Source organism: Leguminivora glycinivorella, chromosome 7, assembly GCF_023078275.1.
Source record: "Leguminivora glycinivorella isolate SPB_JAAS2020 chromosome 7, LegGlyc_1.1, whole genome shotgun sequence".
Taxonomy (NCBI): domain Eukaryota; kingdom Metazoa; phylum Arthropoda; class Insecta; order Lepidoptera; family Tortricidae; genus Leguminivora; species Leguminivora glycinivorella.
Window position 1 is genome coordinate 18407497 of NC_062977.1, and position 15951 is coordinate 18423447.

General features: G+C 37.2%; 1 protein-coding gene across 1 annotated transcript in view; it reads right to left on the reverse strand.

The window, feature by feature from the left end:
• The window catches only part of LOC125227789 (slit homolog 2 protein), a 199084-nt gene extending 185823 nt beyond the window's left edge, over nt 1–13261 (reverse strand). Inside the window, exon 1 of the mRNA XM_048132130.1 lies at nt 13052–13261. The gene's annotated coding sequence lies outside the window, so the exon portion shown is untranslated. The remainder of the gene's footprint in view (nt 1–13051) is intronic.
• Nucleotides 13262–15951: the final 2690 nt, after the last annotated feature.

Genomic DNA, 15951 nt, shown 5'->3' on the forward strand with positions numbered 1-15951 from the left:
AATCTTACCTCACTGCAGCGTGATAGTTAGTGTTGAATAGTTAAGCAAAATTCCTACAAAAGTAGGTAAGATTTCTTTCTAGGACCACTAAAATAAAGAAGATTTCAGTTGTCCAAAAAAAAGCTTTGTTCATTAGGGTATGTTTACACTGTGCGAGAACTCCACAGATTCCATACATACCATAGATCAATCAAACGCACACAAGTAACAATATAACCAGGGCCCGTAACTTTCATGCCGATGACATAAATTTGACGTCACGCTGCATATAGGATGATTCAAGAGTTTTATTTAATAATTAATTATTATTCATCAATCATTTTAATCATGACTTCAATACTAATCTATTAATACGTAAAATAATTAATACCTACTTGATACGTGAATAGTAAATTAAATTATATGTTTATTTTTATACATACCTTTTATTGAATAGTTTTGTTACCATATTTCAATAAATTATATAAACAAAACAATAGTTATTTGTTATACAAGGGGGCAAAGTTGTATTTTAACGCCGAGTGTGGAATTGAAAAACGAGCAAGTGAAAGGATCCTATAGTTGAACCACGAGCGAAGCGAGTGGTTCGAGAATAGAATCCTGAACTTTCGAGTTAGCGAGGAAACTACAACGCAAAAAATGCGTTTATCACTGCTTCCAGTAGTTCCACAGGTGGTAAATCATCTTTATTACTAGATTCACCTACTTTTATCAATTTTAAAGCAGTTAATTTGACTTTATTCAAGGTCCAATTACTTTACCCACTAGTGGATAAAATGCGTTTTTACCCGCTGGTATTAAAGGACAAAACACGTGTTTCCGAGCTAGTGAGGGGAAAAATTGTTTCCTTTTCGTTTCACGTATCAAGTAGGTATTCATTATTTCACGTATGAGTAGCTCACTTTTGAAGTCATTTGTACATGATTAAATTGATTGATGAATAATGATTAATTATTACAATAAAAATATTAATAGTAGTTTTACATGTACCGATGCCTTTTGAATAAATACTTCCTTTTTTCTTATAAAAATATTTGAATCATCCTATATGCAGCGTGACGTCAAATTGATGTCATCGGCATGAAAGTTACGGGCCCTGAATATAACACTTTAAGTTCTCGCGTTTTGTACACATTTTTTAAAGACCGAGCCGACCGTCTAGGGTGAGTCTTCCACGACCACGGCTAGTACAACCTAGCCGAAACTTTGGAGAAAAGGTAATAATGTTATTTTATCGCGTTCGACCCTAGCACATGATGGCCGCGGGAGTATGTCGCCGCGAGTGATGTCTTCTTCTAAAAAACATAAGGACGGGGTAACAATGCTACAGGACAAAAATGCGACACGCTCAACCCCCGTATAAATAGATATTCTTGACTTTAGATCTAAATAATAAATACGAGTTTCAGTACTTACATTGCAGGTATTTGATTGATGTGGTGTGCTGAAATGAGTCTAATTTCAGCACTTTAACAGTCCACAATATGACTAAACTCGTTTAGTTTAGAAATTGGAGCTCTTCAAGTTCAACCGTTTTAGAGTATTCAATACAAACCTTTACACACAAGGATGTAACAACAAAATAAAAGGCAATGAAATATGATAGGTACTTAGGTATAAAATTCGGCAATTTTGTGCGAAAACATCTCATATTAACCGGTAAAAGGCTATTCAGACAGCAGCCAGTCTAGGGAATTTAAATCCCAGCGCATGAATTTCGCAGTGCATCGTTAAATGTGACGAGTAAACGATGTAATGTCTACACCTAGCATACACGGTGTCACAGTAGCTAGTTTGTTTTTCGCGTGTTTGCGAAAGGCGAAACTTGCAATATGAGCGCTGTGCTAGGCGCGCCAAGCCTTCTAGCCAAGCCTATAATCGTAGGGTACGATAATTATACAACTGGCTCTGTCGCACCGATACGGAAGAGCGATAGAGAGGGGTAGGTACCTACTACATATACGATACGGAGCGTCGAATGCAGTGTTTGCTAGAGAGGCAGTAGTGCAGTCATGCGAGGACGGCCGGGATTGCCGCGATGACGTCCAATTTGCATGCGCCCAACACCTCCGACTAGGGATTGCAATCCGGTACCGCAGATCCGGCAATCCGGCCGGACCTGGTACTTTTTAGGAGCTACCAAATTTGGTCAAATCACCGGAATAAATAAAAAATACAACTTAAACATTATGCGTTTTTGATGATATCAATGACAACGGGAGGTATGACTTGAAGAAAACAAAAACAAACTTAAAGTATGATAAAGGCGTCTAATAAGCTTCTTAATTTCCCCGTTTATTTCATTATTTTGTAAGTGTAAATGAGCGTAAATAATGCGTGCGTATTTTCAATTCAATAGCACCATAAACAAAACTGCAAGTTTATTTATATTATATATTGTCAAAAAGTTCAAAAACATTACATCACTCTAAAAAAATGGGTTTTTTCCTCTTCCACTTCATTTTTTATATAAAATTCCTATAAAAAGCTGGATCCGGTCCGGCTGGTTTGCAATCCCTACCGACCAATCTCATAGGTATATATGGCAGAATCTGGTAGGTACGTATGCCTAGGCAAGCAGGCACTTTAGCCTCGATCGAGGCTATATACGGATCACTGTAACATGGCAAAGTTTATTCTGAAGACGTGAGCGCGAGAATATTTTATCAAGATAGGTACGAAGATTTATGTAGGTACATTTGTTTTTGTTACTCAATATAAACTTAGACTAGACTATTAGGGCTTATAGAAAGACCAGGGTATTTCTATATAAGGTTAATTTAAACAAGTGATGATGCTGATTAGAAGGAGGGTAATTTAAACAAATGTGTTTTCAATTTGTGCGTGTGATAGATTTTCTCGGAAACGTCGTATTTGTCATGCTACTTCAGTACCTGCGGGTTAATTAATACCGGGGATATTTCTATACTGGGTAATTTAAACATGTGATGATGTTGATTAACTAGAAGCATGGTTATTTTAACAAATCGTCACTACTTTGAAAAAAACTTGCATCGTCTTCTTTCAATGAAAAGAAAAATGTAATAAGTATGTATGCAATGCATATATAGACTTACAGCGTTTTAACTTTGAGGAGCAGTGTGAGATACGATATTTTTTCAAAGTAGTGGCTAAATGTGTTTTGCATTTGTGTGTGTGATAGATTTTCTCGGAAACGTTCGTATTTGTCATGCTACTTCAGTCAACGTCAGTAGGTACTTTATGTACTGAGACAACTGAAATAGCTTCTCACGTTTGTACGTACTGTACCTATAAATATAAACGCATTCTATTCTTGTACTTTCGTAGCAACACTCGTAGCCGTACATTCCGTTTTACCACCTTTACAAGCTAACTTAAAATAGAAGTATAGGTGAAAAACTTAAGAAAGTCACCTGTTGTATGTGTGAGTGACGTGTTCGAATAGGCGTTTGTTTTGTTTGTGTTACTAATTTTAAATATGTGTTCTCTATTCGAACACGTTACTCACACATACAACAGGTGACTTTCTTAAGTTTTTACCTATAAAGAACTAAGAACAGCGCCAAACACGAGGGTTCCCGGCACTCACTCAACACGATGGACCAATATCCCACCAATATAACACTACGACACGTACGGGAAGAAAAGCAGTGGTTAAATTTTTAACCCATTACCACACGGGTCCCGCACATAACGTGTTGATCAGTATGTGTGAACTACACCTAATATTATATCTCTCTAGTAGGCACGCGACAATAGTCACGTGTCGGCTTAGCGCGAAATTGATGTGATATTGGATAAGCAATAGCAATAGCAACAGCACCTGCGTTATGTTTATTACAATATTACACTTACGTGTATGTACATTACATATATTCGAAGATTTCCATGTTCAATCCTATCAATATGTATTCAGAGTTTTGAATGATTCACGGTTATTTTCATTAGACTTATTAGACCGGGATATAGACCATGATTACCTTTTTGATTTTTGTCTAGCTCCCGATATATGTGAGTGTAGTAGAAATAATTCAATCTACGTAAATATTTAAGAGGTGAAAACAACCTAAAAATATAACTTGGGATTTGTATGTTATCAAATCAGTTATTCATGGAGTCCTAAATAAATATTGTGTTGCAATATTTTAATCAATTCAATTGGGTTCAATTGTGGCGTAGGCGAGAGGCTGGCAACCTGTCACTGCAATGTCACAATTTGGATTTGTTTCAACCCCTTTTTTGCCAAGAGTGGCACTGAAACTTAGTAGTTCATGTGCTCTGCCTACCCCTTTATGGGATACAGGCGTGATTATATGTATGTATGTATGTAATATTTTAATCAATTCGGTGTAGAAATAGTTATTTGTTATACAAGGAGGCAAAGTTGTATTTTAACGCCGAAATTTCACGGAATTGAAAAACGAGCAAGTGAAAGGATTCTATAGTTGAACCACGAGCGAAGCGAGTGGTTCGAGAATAGAATCCTGAACTTGCGAGTTTTTTAACACACGAGAAGTAAAATACATTTGCACCCGAGTGTAACACAAAACTTTTCCCCTCACTATAGCGAGGAAACTACAACGCAAAAAATGCGTTTATCACTGCTTCCAGTAGTTCCACAGGTGGTAAATCATCTTTATTACTAGAATCACCTACTTTTTATCAATTTTAAAGCAGTTAATTGGACTTTATTCAAGGTCAAATTACTTTACCCACTAGTGGATAAAATGCGTTTTTACCCGCTGGTATTAAAGGACAAAACACGTGTTTCCGAGCTAGTGGGGAAAAATACATGTTTTTCAATTGTGTTTTCCGGTGCAAAACATTTAAAATCCTAACGTAACATTATTCGTGACCAATTTTCTACAAATTTTTATATCAAAAAGTTAACCCCTGAAATATAAAATTGTAACGTACAAAATGTAAATGACTTGAGGGTAAAATACCTTCTATTACCTTCCCTTCCCTTTCTCGTCAGACGTGGCGTGACGTGGCTTTGTGGTAAAGTTATAAGGGATAACCCTACTACATTTTACCGTCAATAGATGGATCCCTAAATCTAGTCATACGAGAAAACCTTTCTTATACTTACTCTATGAAAATATACCTACCTAACAATTTTTCTGGGAAAACGACTTGTTTTTATCAAAATACCAACCAATTGAATTTAATGAAAACGCGCATGCAATACAACATAATGAATTCTGATAGACGCAAGTTAAATTATCTTCTAATAGTAGATTAAATACTCAAATGAGAGATAGTTTCAACATAAGCAACTGTGACCTGCAGGGCTAGCATATGATTGCCGCGAGAGCATATCGCCGCGGGATAGATCACATCACATGTCATAAGAACGGGTAGTCTTTCTCGCGGTGACATCTCTCGTGCACATCATGGGCTAACCCTGCTGGGTCGCCGAGAGGATAGGCATCTGCCGTGATTGCAGAGTACGCTGATTCGATTCCAGCTTCAGGCACTGGAGGCCTTGGTTAATTTTTCTTTCATATGTGTAATTTATTTCAGTTTTAATCAATACATAATGCCCTGAATATTCCATGAGTCTATTTAACAAAGCGCGTTCGCTACCCACAAACAAACTTTATTCACCGTGCACTTTGCAGTTGTATTTCACACAGTAAGAACGCATTAAAGTACATTCAGCAGCAAAAGTTTCATCGCAGTTACATTGCATGGTAGGAAAACTAATCTGCTTCCGTTCCGGACTGTTCTTTTTGTCTCGTCCCAGGTGGTGGCGACTATACCACTGTAAAGATCTTGTTATCACTACGTTTAATTCGTCCAAATCGTCACTACTTTGAAAAAGGAGAAAACGCACTCTAGGCATATTTTTCTGTTATATTATTAATAGTATTAAATTGGTCTCGGCGCGGTGGTCAGTGTAATCCAATTTTTTCCAAACTATGTATGTTGAGTTTTTGAATCTGTTAGTGCAGTTAAAATAACTTAAGAGAGATACTAACCCCCTTATTCATTATACACGGAAATAATCGTTTGTCCCTTTCCGACAAACCATTATTAGCGGCTTGTCAACTTTAGTAAACATTTATGAATAAGGGCGTAAGAAAATATAATTAAAAGCAAAAACACTTAAATGAACACGACATGTGTGCATACCTAACAACTACAACAGTGGCATTTGTCATAGTTAATGTATTGGCTCGAATGTTCTGTGAAAGCGTGACGTGAGCCTGGCATATATCATAAATAACTAATGGCGTGTCTTCACTTTATATTAATTTTGTAGAGCTACCGTTTTACTGGGTCAGTCGGATGTCAATTATACATCGTATTAGTAGAAATAATACGCACCTTATTTTATCAAACTTTCAGCTACCTACTATTTATGTAAAACTCTCCATTTGCAGAGTTAGGAGGAAAAAATAAAGATATAAATAATTAGATATTTAAAAATTGCAAACGGGACTTAATAGCGTATTAAGTCCCGCTTGCAATAGGGAACTTGACTGTACTTAAAATAAAATATTTTATACCATTAGACTTATAGGAGGCCGGGATTTCCGACCGTGATTGGGTTTTGATCTTTAATATCTCCACGATATTTCGACGCAATTAAATGCATCATGATCACGGAAAACGGATCACGGTTTTCCGTGATCATGGGCAAAGTTGTATTTTAACGCCGAGTGTGGAATTGAAAAACGATCAAAAAGGATTCTAAGTTGAACCACGAGCGAAGCGAGTGGTTCGAGAATAGAATCCTGGTCAATTTAAGTCTAATGAAAATAACCGTGAATCATTCAAAACTCTTATTTTATACCAGTGCACGAAATAAAGCATCAGGGGGCCGATTTTTGAATCTCGGTAAATCATCCATTACTAGATTCACTTACTTTTATAAATTTTCGTTAATTTGAAATTCGGTCAAATATCTCCACTACTAGCGAATAAAATGCGTTTTTACCCGCTGGTAAAAGAACAAAACAGTGTTTCATTACCACTAGTTATAAAATTACTAACCGTCCTTTTTCAAAAATAGCATTACGTCGTTTTCCACAGACTTTCGAACGTTGCGTTCGAAATTCAAAAATCGATCCCCAGATAATTATAAGAAAAACATGGACAGAAGTTATTTTTAAATCCAATTTTTATTTAATAAGTCACGAAGAAATATTTAAAGTAACTGAGTTGACCGTGACGTCACTCAACTCGATTTCATATTAATTCCATATTAGCAAGTCGTTCAAATTCGTTTTGACAGTTCTTAAAAAGAAGCTGATTTGTCTAGAAGAGGCAAGTAGCCTATTTTTAAATGTGTGTAAAAATCGTGAAAGTTAAAATAAATATAGGTCAAATAAAAAAGCTTTTCTTTAGACGCCGTTGCAGTCAGATAACAAATATATTATTTCAGATAAAATCTTTCATAAACCAGGGCTTTGAACGTAATCCGGCCGCCAAAGCCACGTGAAAAGAGAATCATCCTCGTTGAGGCAATTTTGTTTTATAGCATTAAATTTATTATGAAGTTTTCGTTCATAAATACGACTGCGTATTATAACAGTCGAGGTCACGAACATCTTTACAAACCAACATGACAAATACTTGTATACGCGACCTTGCTGCCATTGTCTTAGAGACGTGTATAGTATTTTCGGCATGTTGGCTTGTAAAGATGTTTGCGACCTCGACTGTACTATCAGCTGCAAAAGTGCATGGCGAATTTATCAATGAATTCATTCATAATTTCTCCATGCAATTTTGCAGCTCAGTACATGGCAATAGGCCTACTTGTAGGCACGTATGTCATTCCAATCGGACCGAGCAAGTCTGTGATACTCACGCATATCAAACACGTGCTACACATGCGACCGTTGCTTAGCAGGGTCACTACCCACTAAGCCAGACCGACCGTCAAAGTATAAAAGATCTCAAGGTCTATTTACACTGGATTATAAGTTCTTCACTTGTTTTGCCAAATGACACACGGCAACTCTGTCAAAACTACCAGCCGACAGGAACGCTAGCTCGTGAAATATTCACACACATAAGTTCCGAAACACTTATGTGTGAAATCTAAATGCACCCTTATAATTATAGAAATATAATCACCATCAGATATATATCAGCTGTCGAGGCTCTCACAAATATCGGAGTTTGTCTCGCAGATATTTTTTTACAGCTCCGATATATCAGATGGCCATATTGATACCCAGACATCTATAGCATTTTCCTGATGTCAACTAACTCAGCTCAGAGATACGTATTCCGTGTTCTATATGGCTGCCAATTATTACTACACGGTTGCCAATGACTGCTACACGGTCGCCGATTTTGATCTATCATTTTGATAAGGTTTCGATATTGTTTTGATATGGACGATCGCTTACACTGGTGTACGCTACTACTTGCTACATGCAAACCAATCGGTTATTTCGGTTCAATGGGACCGCCCTACCAAGCCCTACACCTACCCTGCATTAGTGTTATATTTATTGTTAAAGTCATCTTTTCGATTCTTTCTTTATATGTAACCAGTTAGTGTACAATAAATGTCTTTGACTTCCGCAATATTTGTGTTAGACAACCTTAATGGCCTCCTAACCTAGTAGTTATTGACCCTGATTTCAGGGTCACTATAAGTACTGTAAGGTCGTTTATTTTTGAGTACATCACGAATATTTTGTTTCTGGACTTTAGGTGTTAGTGAACAATTAGTCAAATCGGAATATCCACCGTGTTACCATGAATTTTTCATACGTTACTGGATATCTTAAACGCCACATTCTTTGTATGTATGTAACAAAAAGAAAAGCGCCCCGAAGCGGTTACTTACTAGAAGCAAGAACGATTTAATACTGGACTGACAAAGCCCATACAAAAAATCGTACCGTAAAATTAGATGTCGCTGTTTCGCAGCCTGAAAGTGGCCAAAATCATATGTTCCCCAAATATTTTTGCATGTTTTTATTTTTTATAAAAACAAATGACATATTTCTTTATTTTAAAATCATGATATAACGCAATACACATTTTGAAAAAAAATTATAGGCATCATCAGTGTAGTTATAATAGTATTTATTTAATAGGCGGCGCTAAAAAATCGAGGTACAATTCTTAGTATGAAGTATGTAAATCATACTAATATTATAAATGGGAAAGTGTGTGTGTCTGTTTGTATGTCCGTCTTTCACGGCCAAACGGAGCGACGAATTGACGTGATTTTTAAGTGGAGATAGTTGAAGGGATGGAGAGTGACATAGGCTACTTTTTGTCTCTCTCTAACGCGTACGAAGCTGCGGGCAAAAGCTAGTCCTATATAAATAATTTTATTTACATACTTTTCAATTACATCTACACTTTCAAGCAATATATTAAAAACAACAATACTTACACTGAAATAGAAATCATGTTGTAGCTACGCTACGAGCAGGTAATCTGCAAGCTACATGAGTCTACACCGTAGCAGCGTCGTAGCGGTTCGCCATGAAATATTTCCGTGCATAGCGTGAATAACTTGATAAGTCTAGTAAGTTTTACCAACCGCACTAAACCCAACTTAACTAAACCACGGGTCCGCTTTAACAATTAAACTGAACCATAGAATCGAAGGACCTCGCGATTCTGAGTATGAATCGCGTAAAAAATACCCATCTTACAAAAAAAGTGGGGTGGATAACTTTGAAAAAAAAATGGCCCAAATTTGTTTTAACTGTGCTTTTATATATATATGAGTGTAAGTGTCTTGGTGTTTACTGTTAACTTATATAAGTGAAACAAACGAAATTAAAATTAAAATTTATGTGTCCTAAATTCATTAAGAAGATATCGATTTCTGAAATACTTCACACTTTTTTTATTTTCACGATTTTTATTTTCAATCTGTGGTCGTTTTCTATTATGGACATATTTTTAGTATAATATCTAGATAGTGAAATTGAGACCCGACACGGAAAGCTCACCTTTCCGATTTAATGAATGTAATTTAATAAACTTTTTCTACTCCCGTACCGTTATTCTTTAGTTACAAGGTCGTGCAGAGGACTTTAAAACCCTACATAAAAGATGACAGGACAAGTCTATCTAGTATATACCCTGAAAACATTTAGTAGCAGTAGCACGATATAGCTGTTAAAGTTCAGTAAATACATTGCTACCAACTTAACAAACCAATCACTTCATCGTCGAAAATTAAAATATTGTATGCATTGTTTGTAAACATTGTTGCCAACCTCAGAATGTCAGATAAAGCCTGGCATTCGCAGAGTCGAGTCTCGTTCGTTTTCTGCTGCGTTCATTGGCGACGCGTCGAATCGCATTCAAATGTATGAGAACTCGATTCAACTCGGCTCGATTCGTCTTAGTGGCCAGGCTACAGAGAACCATACCATAGACAGTTTTTTTTTATGTTTGCACTCAAACTGCATAATTCAAAATGGTAGGTCCACTAGATAACTAAGATGAGTGGAATTAGGTATTTGTTGAATTTATAATTTTCTTTCAAAGTAAGTGCTTGGTCGTAGAAAAAGTATTGTATGCAACGGTGTTTAACTGAGTCAAAAAATGCTCGTGGCGTCTTTTTTAACAATTTTCGGCTTCGCCTCAAATTGTTACCCACGCCACTCACCTTTTTTGATCTCTTTTAACCACCAGTTGCATAAAATACTATTTCTCTGGAACTATTCTAACTATTCTATTTATTTATTTATTTAAACTTTATTGCACAACTAAAGAAACATGTACAAATGGCGGACTTAATGCCAAAAGGCATTCTCTACCAGTCAACCATTCTATTTTATTCTATTCTAACTTATGGCGGGATTTGTTTTTAATAAAGGCGATCATTGCCTTGCAACATTACAAATTTCTTCCCCGTTTAGTGACGGGTTAAGAATTTCACCACCCCCTTTCTTCCCGTGGAAGGACGGAAGTCCACTGTGGTATATGGGTTCGATTTTATCACTCTAATATATTATTATTTTTATACTACGTCGGTGGGAAACAAGCATACGGTCCGCCTGATGGAAAGCGGTCACCGCAACCTATGGACGCCTGCAACCTAAGGAGTGTCACATGCGCGTTGCCAACCCATTAGAAACTTGTACACTCCCTTCGCTGTGTTAAGTACACACCAAAAAACAAGTTCTTCAAACCCCAAAAAAAAACAAAAAAGGTTCTGAAACTTTGGCAGTTCAATATACACTGCTTTCCTCTTTCAGTAAAACAGATTGAGACATTTGTTATATATGAACAATTGAACATATCCGTTTATGTCTTTCTCGAGGATCAGTCTAAATAAATCAGATATGGCTAAGCCTTGTCAGCTTATCGCCAATAGAATTGTTTTAAGCCTTTGTCGAAGTATAATACTCTTCATGGTTAGGAGTGCTAGGACCAATAATCATGTCTATTTATGGTAGGTGTTATTATGTGATGGTAAGCAGTCATCGTAAACTATGAAAGCGTACAGCTCCAAATGTGGTGTGTGAGTTGCCGACCCCTTATTTATTTCTTGTTTTATAAAGACTGTTAATACCTCCACAGACATCCATTTTAATATAGCCTAAAGGGGTAAAGGATTCCCCTAGTTATTGTTCTATTATGTAAATTTCCTTTTTTAATCTTGTTCACCCGTTGCGGTCGCGGTTCGGACGCTCAACAATAAACGAACTTAACTCGATTAACAGCCCGATTCCAACTTTCGAATACGTCGAAAATTGTCTCTGGATTAGATTTGGTTCGGATATACCTATCAGTGTCAGAAATGACCTTCTTTTCAACAAATATGCCAATTTACACAATGGCATATCGCTGCTCTTTAACGTATCTTTCAAGTTCGAATCAGGCAAGTCATCATCATCCTCCTTGCGTTATCCCGGCATTTGCCACGGCTCATGGGAACCTGGGGTCCGCTTTGACAACTAATCCCAAGATTTGGCGTAGGCACTAGTTTTTACGAAAGCGACTGCCACCTGACCTTCCAATCCGAAGGGTAAACTAGACCTTATTGGAATTAGTCCTGGTTCCGCGCGATGTTTTCCTTCACCGAAAAGCGACTAGCAAAATATAAAATTACATTTCGCACATAAATTCCGAAAAACTCATTGGTACGAGCCGAGGTTCGAACCCGCGACCTCCGGAGCGAAAGTCGCACGTATTTACCGCTAGGCTACCAGCGCTTCTTCTTCGAATCAGGCAAGTATTTTGATAAATCGTTGAATATAATGGTTGAAGGTAATGGATGACCCAATCTTAGATTAAAGGTATGTAGCTCGAGCAAATTTAAATTTCTTCCGTGTCGGCCATTTTACTTGCCGATCTTTTACGATACAGGTACGAAACAAAAGAGCAGTCGAATTGCGTGAGGGTGAGCAATTGCTGTCGCGCACGAACAACTGATATACCAAAGTGGTTGTAAGTACGTTACGGGCCTTAAATATGGAAGTATATTTATCATATGAGCCTTGCTTTAATTAAAATATATCTATAATTTTCATTCAATTCAAAAGATGTACTTTATGCATCGCCCAATATCGCGCAATATTTCTCACGTATACACAAGTTACACAACGAGAAAACTATGTTGATCTTTTCGCTTAATTAAAATCAGAAAATGGTACGTGCCGATTTAAATTATAAATTGTTTTATAGTCTCTTTCTGAAACACGTTTACACGCCTAACACGCCTTATTTAAGTACCTATCTCTTAGATTAATATATCCCATTAATGTCCCAACTTTCGCTCTTGTTGTTCTACTAGTTGCTTAGATAATAACTTGAGGCAGCGACGGGAATCAACAGGCTTACAAAAACTAGGACACCTACCGTCCTAATCCTTGACCAGTTGACAAGGCAATTGGTTTTGCACAAAAGATCCCCGTGGGTCTCCGGTTCAAAGGGCCACGAAATTATGAGATATATAAGAAATTGGTTACACATATTACCCACAAATTTTCTTTCTAAATAAGTTTAAACGGCGACGTAACAAAGAAACGCGCCGAAAAATTATGTACAAAAAATGCCTAAAATTACATTGTCTAGCAGAATTGTATCTGACAATACAAAAATTAATAAAAGCAAAATAACTCACCCAAAATTATCGATGAGGCTACAAAGGCGCGGCCTTGGAAGTTGTATCAAGCCAACAGAAGACGACAAAGGGGCGCAACAGGCGGCAAAATAGTGGGAGCACTCACAGTTAATTTTTGGGCATTTTTTCGACACAGGTTTATCTCACAGTTTGGGCAGTTTACCGGTTTTCCAGTGAGTAGTTTCGGTCGCGGAGAGGGAGCGCGGCGTTCGCCCGCCGTGTCGCGTGCTCGACTCTGGGCCTCTCACCCCCTCCCCCCGCGCAACTCGCGCCCCTTGCCCTGCACCCCCGCGCAAAGCCTCCTTTACTATGAAATTCGCACCCTTGTGACATTTCAAACCTTTGTTCGCGTAAGAGCTATTTGCACAGACAATTACGCTTAACAAACGTCGCCGGGATCACCTATACGGGAACATGCTAGGTGTCATACTTTTGGTTAGTCACTGAAGTCTCGAAACACTCGTTTCCTTTTAATGTGTATCCTATTCGGTAACAGTATAACGTAACAAAGCTTTTTCGAACGATAATTTTTCCTTGTTTTCGTCGGTACAAAAGTAAGCTGCGAGATTTATAATTCTAAATTTGCACTTGACTCATAGGTAAAAGATGACTTCCACGTACTGGCCACGTATAAAAACATAACTGTCTTTGTCATGTTAAAACCGAGATTGTGGGAAATGACAACCAATTTCTGTTTAACTATTTTTCATTGGTAAAATATAACCGAAATATTATTGTTTCGCTATGGAACCGTATTTGCAGAAATTTCCTTTTCTGATTTTACAAAATGAAAAAATGTACTGCTCCTGCTGTGACCAATATTTAAGAGGAAAAGCAAGTAATATAGAGAAACATTTGAAAACAAAAAAGCATATAGAACGAGAAGGAGGAAAAATGACACAGCATGATTTCAATATGGATTTAACAAAATTTATGATAGCTTCGAATATACCCTGGAATCAATTAAAAAATAAGAACTTTTCCAATTTTATTGAAAAATGCATTAGTGGAAAATATGCAAATAATGTGAGTATACCGTCAGAAGCGAACTTAAGGTGTAATTTTTTACCAAAAACATTTCAAACGACTTACGCTTCTATACGGCAAGATATAGGTAATTCATATATTTACGTAAGTGTGGATGAGACACAAGACAGACTGCAGCAAAAAATTGCAAATGTGATTGTTGGAGCTCTTAAGGAAACCAACGCGAGCAAACCACACCTTATCGCTTGTCAAGTTCTGGCCAAAACCAATAATGTTACTATTAAAGAATTAGTGATTAACTCGTTAAACAAACTGTTTGAAAGTGATACTTATCATGAAAGAGTGGCATTGTTTCTCACTGATGGAGCTCCGTATATGTTAAAAGCAGGCCGCTCACTAAACGACATTTTCCCAAATATGACACATGTAACATGTGTAGCCCACGGGCTAAACCGTGTTGCAGAGAAAATTAGAGAATTATACGATGATGTTAATGAATTAATAGCAAGTGTAAAATTAGCATTTTTAAAATCGCCCTCAAGAATGTCAGTATTGAGACAACTTTACCCTGACATGCCTCAGCCACCACGGCCCGTTATAACACGCTGGAATACGTGGATTGAGGCATGCATGTACTACAGGAAGTATTTTGATGAAATCACTAATGTTATTAATGCTTTAAATGAACAAAATGCAGCCCAAGTGAGAAGAGCAAAGTTAGCAATTCGTAAACCTAACGTAAAAGAGAACATATTTTTCATAACACAACATTGCAGCATCTTGGTTGATTCTACTAGACATATACAAAATTCATCGTTGGCATTGAGCGAGTCGTTGCGTGTGGTTAAAACTGTTACCGCAAAACTATCTAAGATTATGCTACATGAAAAGGGAAAAACATATACAGAAAACATAAAACACTATTAAAAAAAAATAGTGGATTACAGATTATGGAAAATATGGCTGATCTGAACAACCACAGGGAAATTTGTCTCTATGAACCCTCAGAAAAAATGAACTTGTGGCGTTTATTCAAATATGCTCCTATTACGTCCGTAGAAGTAGAAAGATCTTTCTCAATTTTGAAGTGGATTTTTACTAGCACGCGATGTAACATGACTCCTAGTAGTTTAGAACAGATTTTGATTATAAATTTTGAATCGAAGTATATTATCTAAGGATATCAGACAGTTTAGGTAAGTTTGACGACCTCGGTCTCTTTAAACGTAGAGTGAATAGGCTATTACTGAATCGGTGAGCTCCATCTTAGACTCTGTCTTCACTTCCCATCAGGTGTGACTAGGGCCAATCGCCGATCAGTCCATAAAAAAAAAAAAGTTTGGGCTGCTGTAGTAACATTGGCCACACCACAAAAACAATTTTTTTTAGGGTTCCGGAGACAGACGGATGGGCGGACAGTGGAGTCTTAGTAATAGCCCAGCGTAAGGATGTATTCTATACAGTGGGGACTTCGTAAATTTTTGGGTCAACCTTATAAGGTGTGAGGGGAAGTAGGTGGAGAGGAAAAACCACCGAATTTTTATGAAAATCCGGCGGTCTGTTTCAAAAAATTCCTCTGGAGTCCGGAGCCTATAAATGGCTCGTGGTACGTTGTGCTTATTAAACTCATATAAACGCTGTATGTGCAAGCGTCCATACGCTACGGTGACCATTTATCATCAGACTGGGCGTGTACTTGTTTACCACCGACGATATTTTTTTGACAACCCTGACCCTACCGGGTTGGTCGCGTATTTTGTATGAAGCTTCCCGCTACGCTGTGGTATTAGGGTTATATGTGGACTATATGGTGATTTTTCTCCTAACTGGCAGTTAGGAGAACAATCTTTAATCTATACTAAAAAAAAACATACCATATTGATTGTCACTTTTCTGAAGTTTTGGTAGATATT